This window comes from Rhinatrema bivittatum, chromosome 10, assembly GCF_901001135.1.
Source record: "Rhinatrema bivittatum chromosome 10, aRhiBiv1.1, whole genome shotgun sequence".
Lineage (NCBI taxonomy): Eukaryota > Metazoa > Chordata > Amphibia > Gymnophiona > Rhinatrematidae > Rhinatrema > Rhinatrema bivittatum.
In genome coordinates this window covers 59,912,603-59,922,807 of record NC_042624.1, presented here as the reverse complement: position 1 = coordinate 59,922,807, position 10,205 = coordinate 59,912,603, and positions in this window count along the sequence as shown.

Genomic DNA, 10,205 nt, shown 5'->3' with positions numbered 1-10,205 from the left:
ACCTCCCATGCTCTCTCTCACCCTCATGCTCTCACTCTCCCCACCCCCCTCTTACCAACCATGCTCTCTGTCACCCTCCCCTCTCTCACACACACATTCTCTCTCACCAGCATCTCTTCCCTCCCCTCTCTGACACACATTCTCACCGGCATGCTGCGGGAAGCGCTTTGTTCGCAGCAAAGATGAAGGCCCGGCGCACTGTTCGCAGCGAAAAGGGAAGGCCCCGTGTGCTGCAGGATGTGCTCTGTTTGCGGCAAAGATGAAGGCCCAGGTGCACCGTTCGCGACACACTGGGTCCTTCCATTTTCGCATTGAGCGGAGCATAGTCTATTCACGGCACACGGGGGCCTTCCCTTTTCGCTGCAAACAGCACGCCGGGCCTTCATCTTCGCCGTGAGCATGTGCCGCGGGATGCGCTCCGTTTGCGGCATGCCAGGATCTCCTCTGGTATTTTCTGCGCAGAATTTGGCAATTCTGCACAGGGGGGTATTCTGCGTTCCGCAGTAGCGCAGAATTCCCCTAGGAGTACAAATTGTAATAAATTCTTTCACATGATATAGTTGGGGCTCTAGTGATAAGGGCAGGAGAAGGATGGACTTGAGATTTTAAGTATGAAAATAATGGAGAAAAGTATTTGGGCCTCTCGCTGGAGCTGCATACAAGAGGTGCTAAGTGGGCAGATCATATTCCAAGACATGCCTCAGTACATATAGAATGGAAACATAGAAATGACGGCAGAAAAGGACCAAACGATCCATACAGTCTGCCCAGCAAGCTCGTGGTAGCATCAAAAGTTTCAGGCTTATTGGTCAAGGGCATCAACACCTGCCATCAGCAAGTTACCCCCACTCCTACTTGTTTTCCCAGATCCCAAAATTCAGTGTCCCATTGGGTACTGTCTGAGTCCGAATTCCCCCCCCCCCCCTTTTTTTTTCCCCCTACTGTTAAAGCAAAGAGCAATGATTGAAGGCCCACCGGCCAAGAGTAGCAACCACCACACGTTACCCCCATGCGCTTCCCCCTTCATTTCCATCCTTTAGTTCCTAGGGATCCAGAGTTTATCCCATGCCCTTTTTTTTTTTACGGAGAAAATAAGACCTTCTGTTGATTTATATAACAATGAAACAACCAGTCAATGATACCAGTAGAGGGCCTAGTTAAATCACGCAAAACCCTCTGTACTCAGATCTTTATAGCTGCAGCTGTGAATTAGCAAAAGGGTGGAAATGTCTTGACCCTCCTTTATCATCGGTGATTGATAGACTTCACACACACTACCGTCTGTCGTACTTAACAGTGATTAGGTAGGATAGGTTGACATTTTTTCATGCTATATGGTCCCCTCTGAGGAACTGGCTGCAGACACAGTCCCTTAACGGCTAAATACTATATATTTTATGTTCTCTTCCATCCGATAACTGATCTCGTCATTAGAGATGTTCATGGCTTTGTAATTTTATTACTTACTGATTTATGTTTCATCCTGTTGACTATGCCAGCTGTGGGGGTTCCTATTGGAGAAGGGGGGAGGTGGAAGGTAGAAGGGGTAATGACAAGATTCAATCTGTTATTGCTATTCATGTAAAATGACCTGATGATACTGTTTAGCCACAGTGTGTACATCAGGAGTGGATGTTTGTGATAACTTGTTATGGTCAATAAAAGATTACATTAAAAAAAAAATCAAGGATTTCCTGTACGTACCCAGATCAGTCCAGAGGGTGGGTTATGTCCCCCATAAAGCAGATGGAGTCAGACAAAGCTTCGAAGGGTGCTCCTTTATAAACCAGTGCACCCTCTGTCAATCCCCAGTATGTTTCTGACTCCAGCAGATAGGAGTGGGGCAACCTCTGCTCCCCCCAGGGCATTGCTTCAAGCTAGATTTATTCTCTGTTTCTCAGCTTACTTGTTTTTCTTTGTTGGATGGATCAAGTTCTTGTAGTTTAAAAAAAAAGTTATCACCTTCCATATGTCAAATTTCATTGAATCGTGAGGGAAATATATCACAGAGGTTGGTATGTTTAGAACAATGGTTTATTTTTTCTTGGCATATGGTTAGTCCTAGTGGATTAAATAACCAGATTGAATGGTCAGCTTTTTTTGAGGCATTCAATTGGTCAAATACTAATCAATCAAGTTCCTTAATTGATGGGATTTTTCCCCTTTATATGGCCCATTTAGACATATACACGTCATACTGTCAATCCATTGACGCAGCACAGAGACAATGATGTAAGGTAAGACTTGTGGATCCGTGTGTAGTATGATTAATGCATATGATTTAGGGTTTTTGGTAAAAGGGTGAATTGGAATGATTTAGTTCAAATTGTTATTCTTATTTTAGTGTGTTCTTTGTCGCTGGAGTTGGATACTTTGCTGTGATACAGCATAGACATTCTTTCAGATGAGTCATATCGGTGATGCCATTTTGGATAATTAATTTGATATTATGCTATCGGGTATTGAAAGATATATGTGTCTTGTGAGATTTTATATAATTTATTGATTACCATACAGGTTTGACGGTGTTAAAAAAAAAATTCCCCTGAGGAAGACTTTGACTTGAAGGATGAAACAAAGAATTCTTTGTAGGGAATAGAAGGAATAGGAATTCTGAAACCGTGAGGATTTTTACAAGCTATAAGTATCTTTCATATGAAACCATGAGGAACAAATAACAAGAATGACATACAAGAAATAGTTCCTGCATCACTATATTGAATGTTTCATTACATTTTAGAATATTGTCTGAGCATTTTAGGAGTGGTTTGTGAATATAGATGGTCTGAATGTTGATGGATGATTTTATTGTGATTTTAGGTGTTTATATAATCCAGTGACAAGAGATATGTGAAATGTAATTGTATATTAGAGTAGGTATGTAATTATATAATAGATATTTTGTAAGAGTGTTGAAAAATGTGCAGAGACAAAAACTCACAGTAAAAACATTTTTAAATGTATCCGAAGCAGAAAGCCTGTGAGGGAGTCAGTTGGACCGTTAGATGATCGAGGGGTTAAAGGGGTCTTAGAGAAGATAAAGCCATCGCGGAAAGATTAAATGATTTCTTTGCTTCGGTGTTTACAGAAGAGGATGTTGGGGAGGTACCTGTACTGGAGAAGGTTTTCATGGGCAATGATTCAGATGGACTGAATCAAATCACGGTAAACCTATTTATTTATTTATTTGGGTGTTTTTGTATACCGGGATACGTTGGGAACATCATCTCGGTTCACAGATAACTTAAAAATAGCAACAAGCTTTACAAAGAACAAGGAATAGAGTGAAGGTTAATAATAAAAGTAACAAATAAATTCCAACAGGTAACACAACAGGTATTGTAACAAGCTATTTACAAAATGTACATTAAAGTGAGGTCATCATGACTGAATGGAATAGGTATCAGAATGAGTATTGCAGTGAACATATTGTTGCGAGTGAGTTAAGGAAGTTGACATGAATGTAACAGGCGGCACATGAAAATCAGGTTATTAAAGGTGGTAATAGGGAGATTGTGCGGGGGGATTAGGTGAATGCCTGTTTAAAGAGCCAGGTCTTTAGGTTCTGTTTGAATCTTTTATGACAAGATTCTAGGCGAAGGTTTGGAGGCATTCTGTTCCAGAGGGTGGGTCCGGCTAGGGAGATGGCACCTAGAAGTGTGGTAGACCTGATTGACAAACTGAAGAGTAGTAAATCACCTGGATCGATGGTATACACCCCAGAGTTCTGAAGGAACTAAAAAATGAAATTTCAGACCTATTAGTAAACATTTGTAACCTATCATTAAAATCATCCATTGTAACTGAAGACTGGAGGATAGCTAATGTAACCCCAATATTTAAAAAGGGCTCCAGGGGCGATCTGGGAAACTACAGACCGGTTAGCCTGACTTCAGTGCCAGGACAAATAGTGGAAAGTGTTCTAAACATCAAAATCACAGAACATATAGAAAGACATGGTTTAATGGAACAAAGTCAGCATAGCTTTACCCAAGGCAAGTCTTGCCTCACAAATCTGCTTCACTTTTTTGAAGGAGTTAATAAACATGTGGATAAAGGTGAACCGGTAGATGTAGTATACTTGGATTTTCAGAAGGCGTTTGACAAAGTTCCTCATGAGAGACTTCTAAGAAAAGTAAAAAGTCATGGGATAGGTGGCGATGTCCTTTCGTGGATTGCAAACTGGCTAAAAGACAGGAAACAGAGTAGGATTAAATGGACAATTTTCTCGGTGGAAGGGAGTGGGCAGTGGAGTGTCTCAGGGATCTGTATTGGGACCCTTACTTTTCAATATATTTATAAATGGTTTGGAAAGAAATACGACGAGTGAGAATCAAATTTGCAGATGATACAAAATTGTTCAGAGTAGTTAAATCACAAGCAGAGTGTGATAAATTACAGGAAGACCTTGTGAGACTGGAAAATTGGGCATCCAAATGGCAGATGAAATTTAATGTGGATAAGTGCAAAGTGATGCATTTAGGGAAAAGTAACCCATGCTATATTTACACAATGTTAGGTTCCATATTAGGTGCTACAACCCAAGAAAGAGATCTAGGCGTCATAGTGTATAACACATTGAAATCGTCGGTTCGTTGTGCTGCGGCAGTCAAGAAAGCAAATAGAATGTTGGGAATTATTAGAAAGGGTATGGTGAATAAAACGGAAAATGTCAAAATGCCTCTGTATCGCTCCATGGTGAGACCGCACCTTGAATACTGTGTACAATTCTGGTCGCCGCATCTCAAAAAAGATATAATTGCGATGGAAAAGGTACAGAGAAGGGCTACCAAAATGATAAGGGGAATGGAACAGCTCCCCTATGAGGAAAGACTAAAGAGTTTAGGACTTTTCAGCTTGGAGAAGAGATGGCTGAGGGGGGATATGATAGAAGTGTTTAAAATCATGAGAGGTCTAGAACGGGTAGATGTGAATCGGTTATTTACTCTATCGGATAATAGAAAGACTAGGGGGCAGTCCATGAAGTTAGCATGTGGCACATTTAAAACTAATCGGAGAAAGTTCTTTTTTACTCAGCGCACAATTAAACTCTGGAATTTGTTGCCAGAGGATGTGGTTAGTGCAGTTAGTATAGCTGTGTTTAAAAAAGGATTGGATAAGTTCTTGGAGGAGAAGTCCATTACCTGCTATTAATTAAGTTGACTTAGAAAATAGCCACTGCTATTACTAGCAACGGTAACATGGAATAGACTTAGTTTTTGGGTACTTGCCAGGTTCTTATGGCCTGGATTGGCCACTGTTGGAAACAGGATGCTGGGCTTGATGGACCCTTGGTCTGACCCAGTATGGCATGTTCTTATGGTATAAACATTGTAATTTCTTTGTCTTCTGTAATACCTTCTCTCACATCTAAATAATGTATTTTGTTTTTCCTTCCTTGTTTTGTGTACCGTATTTGGAGTTAGCTATAAATCAAAACAGCACTGTTCCCACACAGTCAAGCCAAGGAGAGAAGGAAGAGGGGCTGTGCCCAGGCAAACCCACCCCTGCATTGTTCCTCTCGTTTCCCTCACTTTCACTGCAGCAGTGGCCCACTTTTATTCCTCACCTACCTCCATCGAGGGATGCCTATATTGCAGTTTCACAAAACTGAATCCTAGGTTCTATTTCTATTTTATGTACATGAGATGAGGGATAGAGCATTTTCCATGGCTGCACCTATATTCTGGAATACAATTCTGCGTAACGTCAAACAATCACTTGCACACAGACCTTCCAAAAACTGCTAAAAACCTTTCTTTTTCAAGATGTCTTTGGAGATTAATCCTCTTAGGTCCTTACAGTTGATGGTATCAATTTATATGCCTGGCTTAGGAGGAGTGATGTATGAAATATTTTGGCACATACATTTATTTTTTATGTCCAAATTTAATTCTTTTAATGAGTGGTTTGTTTTTTTATTGCGAACCATTTCAAACTTTGGATAAAGGTGGGATATAAATGCTTTTAAATAAATAAAATATAGATATTTTTTAAATATTTATACTTTATTATCCAGCAGCATTTTCCTGCTCCATTGGGTCTCCAGCTCAGCTGGAACCAAGCCTGAGATTTCAGTGCATGGATCTTCATGCACAACTACCCAGGGATTTTCTCTCCTGCTATATTTCCTTGCCATCATCACTTAACTAGTTTGATTATCACATCAATGATCCTCTGGCTGGGGGCCATGCTCCCTTCAGAATCCTGTAGTCATGTCTGATTCTGGCCTCTAAAGGTCACCATTGAGCGATGACCACAAATCCCTCTCCCTCAGAGGCTGTGAACATTGCCTCTACAGCATCCCTAACATAAATTGGCCTAGGAATCAGAAGACCTGATTCAAGAATTGAACCAGAATCCATCCATGTGAGCCATTGAGCTGGTCATGTTATATCTTTCTAAAATGCCATTCAGAAAAGAAATTATTTACACTCTACTAATAAAAAAAAAATACAGAAAAGGAAACTTGCAGTTGTAACTGATATATAAATGTCTTTCATGCAAGGTTCTGGATAAAAATTTAGGAGAACAATCAATGTGTGACCTGTTCAATAGATCCCTAGAAACAGGAGTGGTGCCGAGTGATTGGAGAAGAGCGGTGGTGATCCCGCTTCACAAGAGTGGGAACAGAGAAGAGGCTGGTAACTACAGACTGGTTAGCCTCACTTCGGTGGTGGGAAAAGTAATGGAGTCACTGTTGAAAGAGAGAATAGTGAACTATATACAGTTGGGAGAATTGCTGGACCAGAGGCAGCATGGATTCACCAGGGGAAGATCTTGTCAGACAAATCTGATTGACTTTTTTGACTGGGTAACCAAGGAATTGGATCAAGGAAGAGCACTCGATATCATCTACTTAGATTTCAGCAAAGCTTTTGATACGGTCCCGCACAGGAGACTGGTGAATAAAATGAGAAGCTTAGGAGTGAGTGCCGAGGTGGCGGCCTGGATTGCAAACTGGTTGACAGACAGAAGACAATGTGTGATGGTAAATGGAACTCTCTCTGAAGAAAGAGCGGTTTTAAGCGGTGTACCACAAGGATCGCTGTTGGGACCGGTCCTGTTCAATATCTTTGTAAGTGACATTGCGGACGGGATAGAAGGTAAGGTTTGTCTTTTTGCCGATGACACTAAGCTCTGCAACAGAGTGGACACGCCGGAAGGAGTGGAGAGAATGAGATGGGATTTAAGGAAGCTTGAAGAGTGGTCGAAGATATGGCAGCTGAGATTCAATGCCAAGAAGTGCAGAGTCATGCCTATGGGGAGTGGAAATCCGAATGAACTGTATTCGATGGGGAGAGAAAGGCTGATGTGCACGGAGCAGGAGAGAGACCTTGGGGTGATAGTGTCTAATGATCTGAAGTCGGTGAAACAATGTGACAAGGCGATAGCTAAAGCCAGAAGAATTCTGGGCTGCATAGAGAGAGGAATATCGAGTAAGAAAAGGGAAGTCATTATTTCCTTGTTACAGGTCCTTGGTGAGGCCTCACCTGGAGTACTCTGTCAGTGCTGGAGACCGTATCTCCAAAGAGACAGAGAAAGATGGAGGCGGTCCAGAGAAGGGCGACCAAAAAGGTGGAAGGTCTTCATCGAATGACTTATGAGGAGAGATTGAAGAATCTAAATATGTACTCCCTGGAGGAAAGGAGGAGCAGAAGTGATATGATACAGACTTTCAGATACTTGAAAGGTTTTAATGATCCAAAGACAACGACAAACCTTTCCTGCTGGGAAAAAAATCAACAGAACCAGGGGTCACGAGTTGAAGCTCCAGAGAGGAAGACTCAGAACCAATGTCAGGAAGTATTTCTTCACGGAGAGGGTGGTGGATGCCTGGAATACCCTTCCGGAGGAAGTGGTGAAGACCAGAACTGTGAAGGACTTCCAAGGGGCGTGGGATAAACACTGTGGATCCATAAAGTCTAGAGGCCGTGAATGAAGAGTGGGTGGCTCTCGGCAATGACGGCTACTACCTGGAGATAATATCCTTATTCAATAAACATACACACGGTTAATGCGACTCCAACATTGCTCTAAGCTTCAATGGGAAGAGGAAATGTGGAAAAAAGGATTTGCATTCACAAAAAAGCGGGGAGTAGCTTGCTTGTTACAGCGGTTACTACCCCAAACCAAATAAGCCTAATACTTCACTTTCAATGCATATCCAGCATAACTCTCTGCTTCAATGGCAGGAGGGAATGAAGAAAAGTGGATCTATATACAGACAAGGACTGAATTATATATATGTTATATATATTTTATATATATATATATATTTATATATATATTTTATATATATATATATATATATATATATATATATATATATATGTTATATATATTTAAACCCCTGCTTCTTTTCTCTGATCCAAGTTATATTACTCCCTTGTTTTATTGTAACTGCATTCCTTAGCCTTCTCTTGTTTAACGTTTTTTACTACTATTACTATTATTTTATTATTATTATTACTTAGATCAATGTTATTTATTGCCTTTTGTTCCCTATCTACTTGTTAATTGTAAACCGACATGATGCGATATTTATCGCGAATGCCGGTATAGAAAAACTTAAAAATAAATAAATAAATAAATATAGTCTGGGTAAACAAATAAGCATGGGTGAAGCTTGCTTATTGCGTTGGTTACTACCCCTAACTAATTAAGCTAGATATTTCACTTAGATGCAGTTCCAACACTGCTCTCTACATTAATGATGGGGGTGGAAGAGAAATACAACCAAAAGGTTATTAAGAGCCAAGAGTAACAGATAAGTATGAGAAAAAAAAAAGTGTGAAGCTTGCTGGGCAGACTGGATGGGCCGTTTGGTCTTCTTCTGCCGTCATTTCTATGTTTCTATAATGGTGGTCGTCCTAGCAGGAAATTAAAATCTTGTGGTTAAGTCCAAAATTAGCTAGATCAACCACTTTGAATATAGACCTCTTAGTATGTGTAAGCTGCCATTTATTTCAGTAAAGCAGCTGGTAAAAGGACAAGTAATCTCATGATAAAAAGATCCAGAAATAGCATCCTCTAGTACTGATATGCCTCAGCAAGGTGCCACACAGCTTCAGACTAGGCGAACCTGTGCCTGGGCTGTTGCCTCCCTGTCTGCACATAATGGGGCTTACAAGCACATTGTGGAAACTGTTTTGTGAGTGCAGATAACAAGATGCTTAAGTACCTACACAGCTGGGGTTGACATCAGTATATAAGTCTGTCCAGCAGAGGGGAACCTTCAGCATATGAACCAAACATTTCCATTATCTGGTTGCTGCTATAACTGGACAAAGTATATAGAGGTAGATTTATAAAAAAAAAAAAAAAGCACAGTTGTCCATGTGCACGCGGTTATTTTATAATGTGCGTGTCACCAGCCGCATTTATAAAATACAATTCCTGCACACATACGCACCCCAGATTTTAATATCCATGTTTGCGGGTGTGGGGCCTCTCGTGAACGCAAAGGGGGGAATTTAAAAAACGCATGGCGATATGAGTAGGCCTTTCCCAGGAGTGGACTGAGAGGGAAATTCCCTATCCCCCTAACTACCCTTCCAACCTTTTCCTCTCTCCTCTCCAAACCCTAATCCCATCCTTTACATTTTTTTTTTTTGCACAACTTACCTGCTCTAAGAAGCAGAAGTAAGTTTTGCGCACTGTCCGGCTGCCAGCAAGCACTTCTCCAGGACAGTGCCATTTTGCAAAATGGTGCTGTCCCGGCCGGCCCCTGCCATGGCCCGGCACTTCTGCCCATACAGGGAGAAATGCTCATGGCCAGGCTGTTTCTAAAATGTGCAGGGCCAGGCTATGCACATATGTCCCAGTATTTGTTTGCGCCAGGCTTTGAAAATTCGCCCTATAGTGTCCAAAAATCAAACAGATGGTTGATAACCTTATCCCCACCCTACTGAGACAGAGACAGTGGCAGTTTTCCTCCAACCCTGTTCCCACTTGGCAGCAGAAGTGGCAGCAGTAACATCATCTGAGGAGAAGGCAACAGCATAGCAACTCAATGAACATATGTATCCTAGTCTCATGTCATGACAACTCCTTTCCTTTCCCCACACACTTTCTGTCCAGACTGGAAAACAGGAAGCAGCCCAGGACATGCTTACAAATTCCCCTGCTGCTGGCCTCCTGCTGTACTCTCATTGGCCAAGAATAAAGAAGTCTAAAAAGCAAGGACACAGTAGAAGAACCCA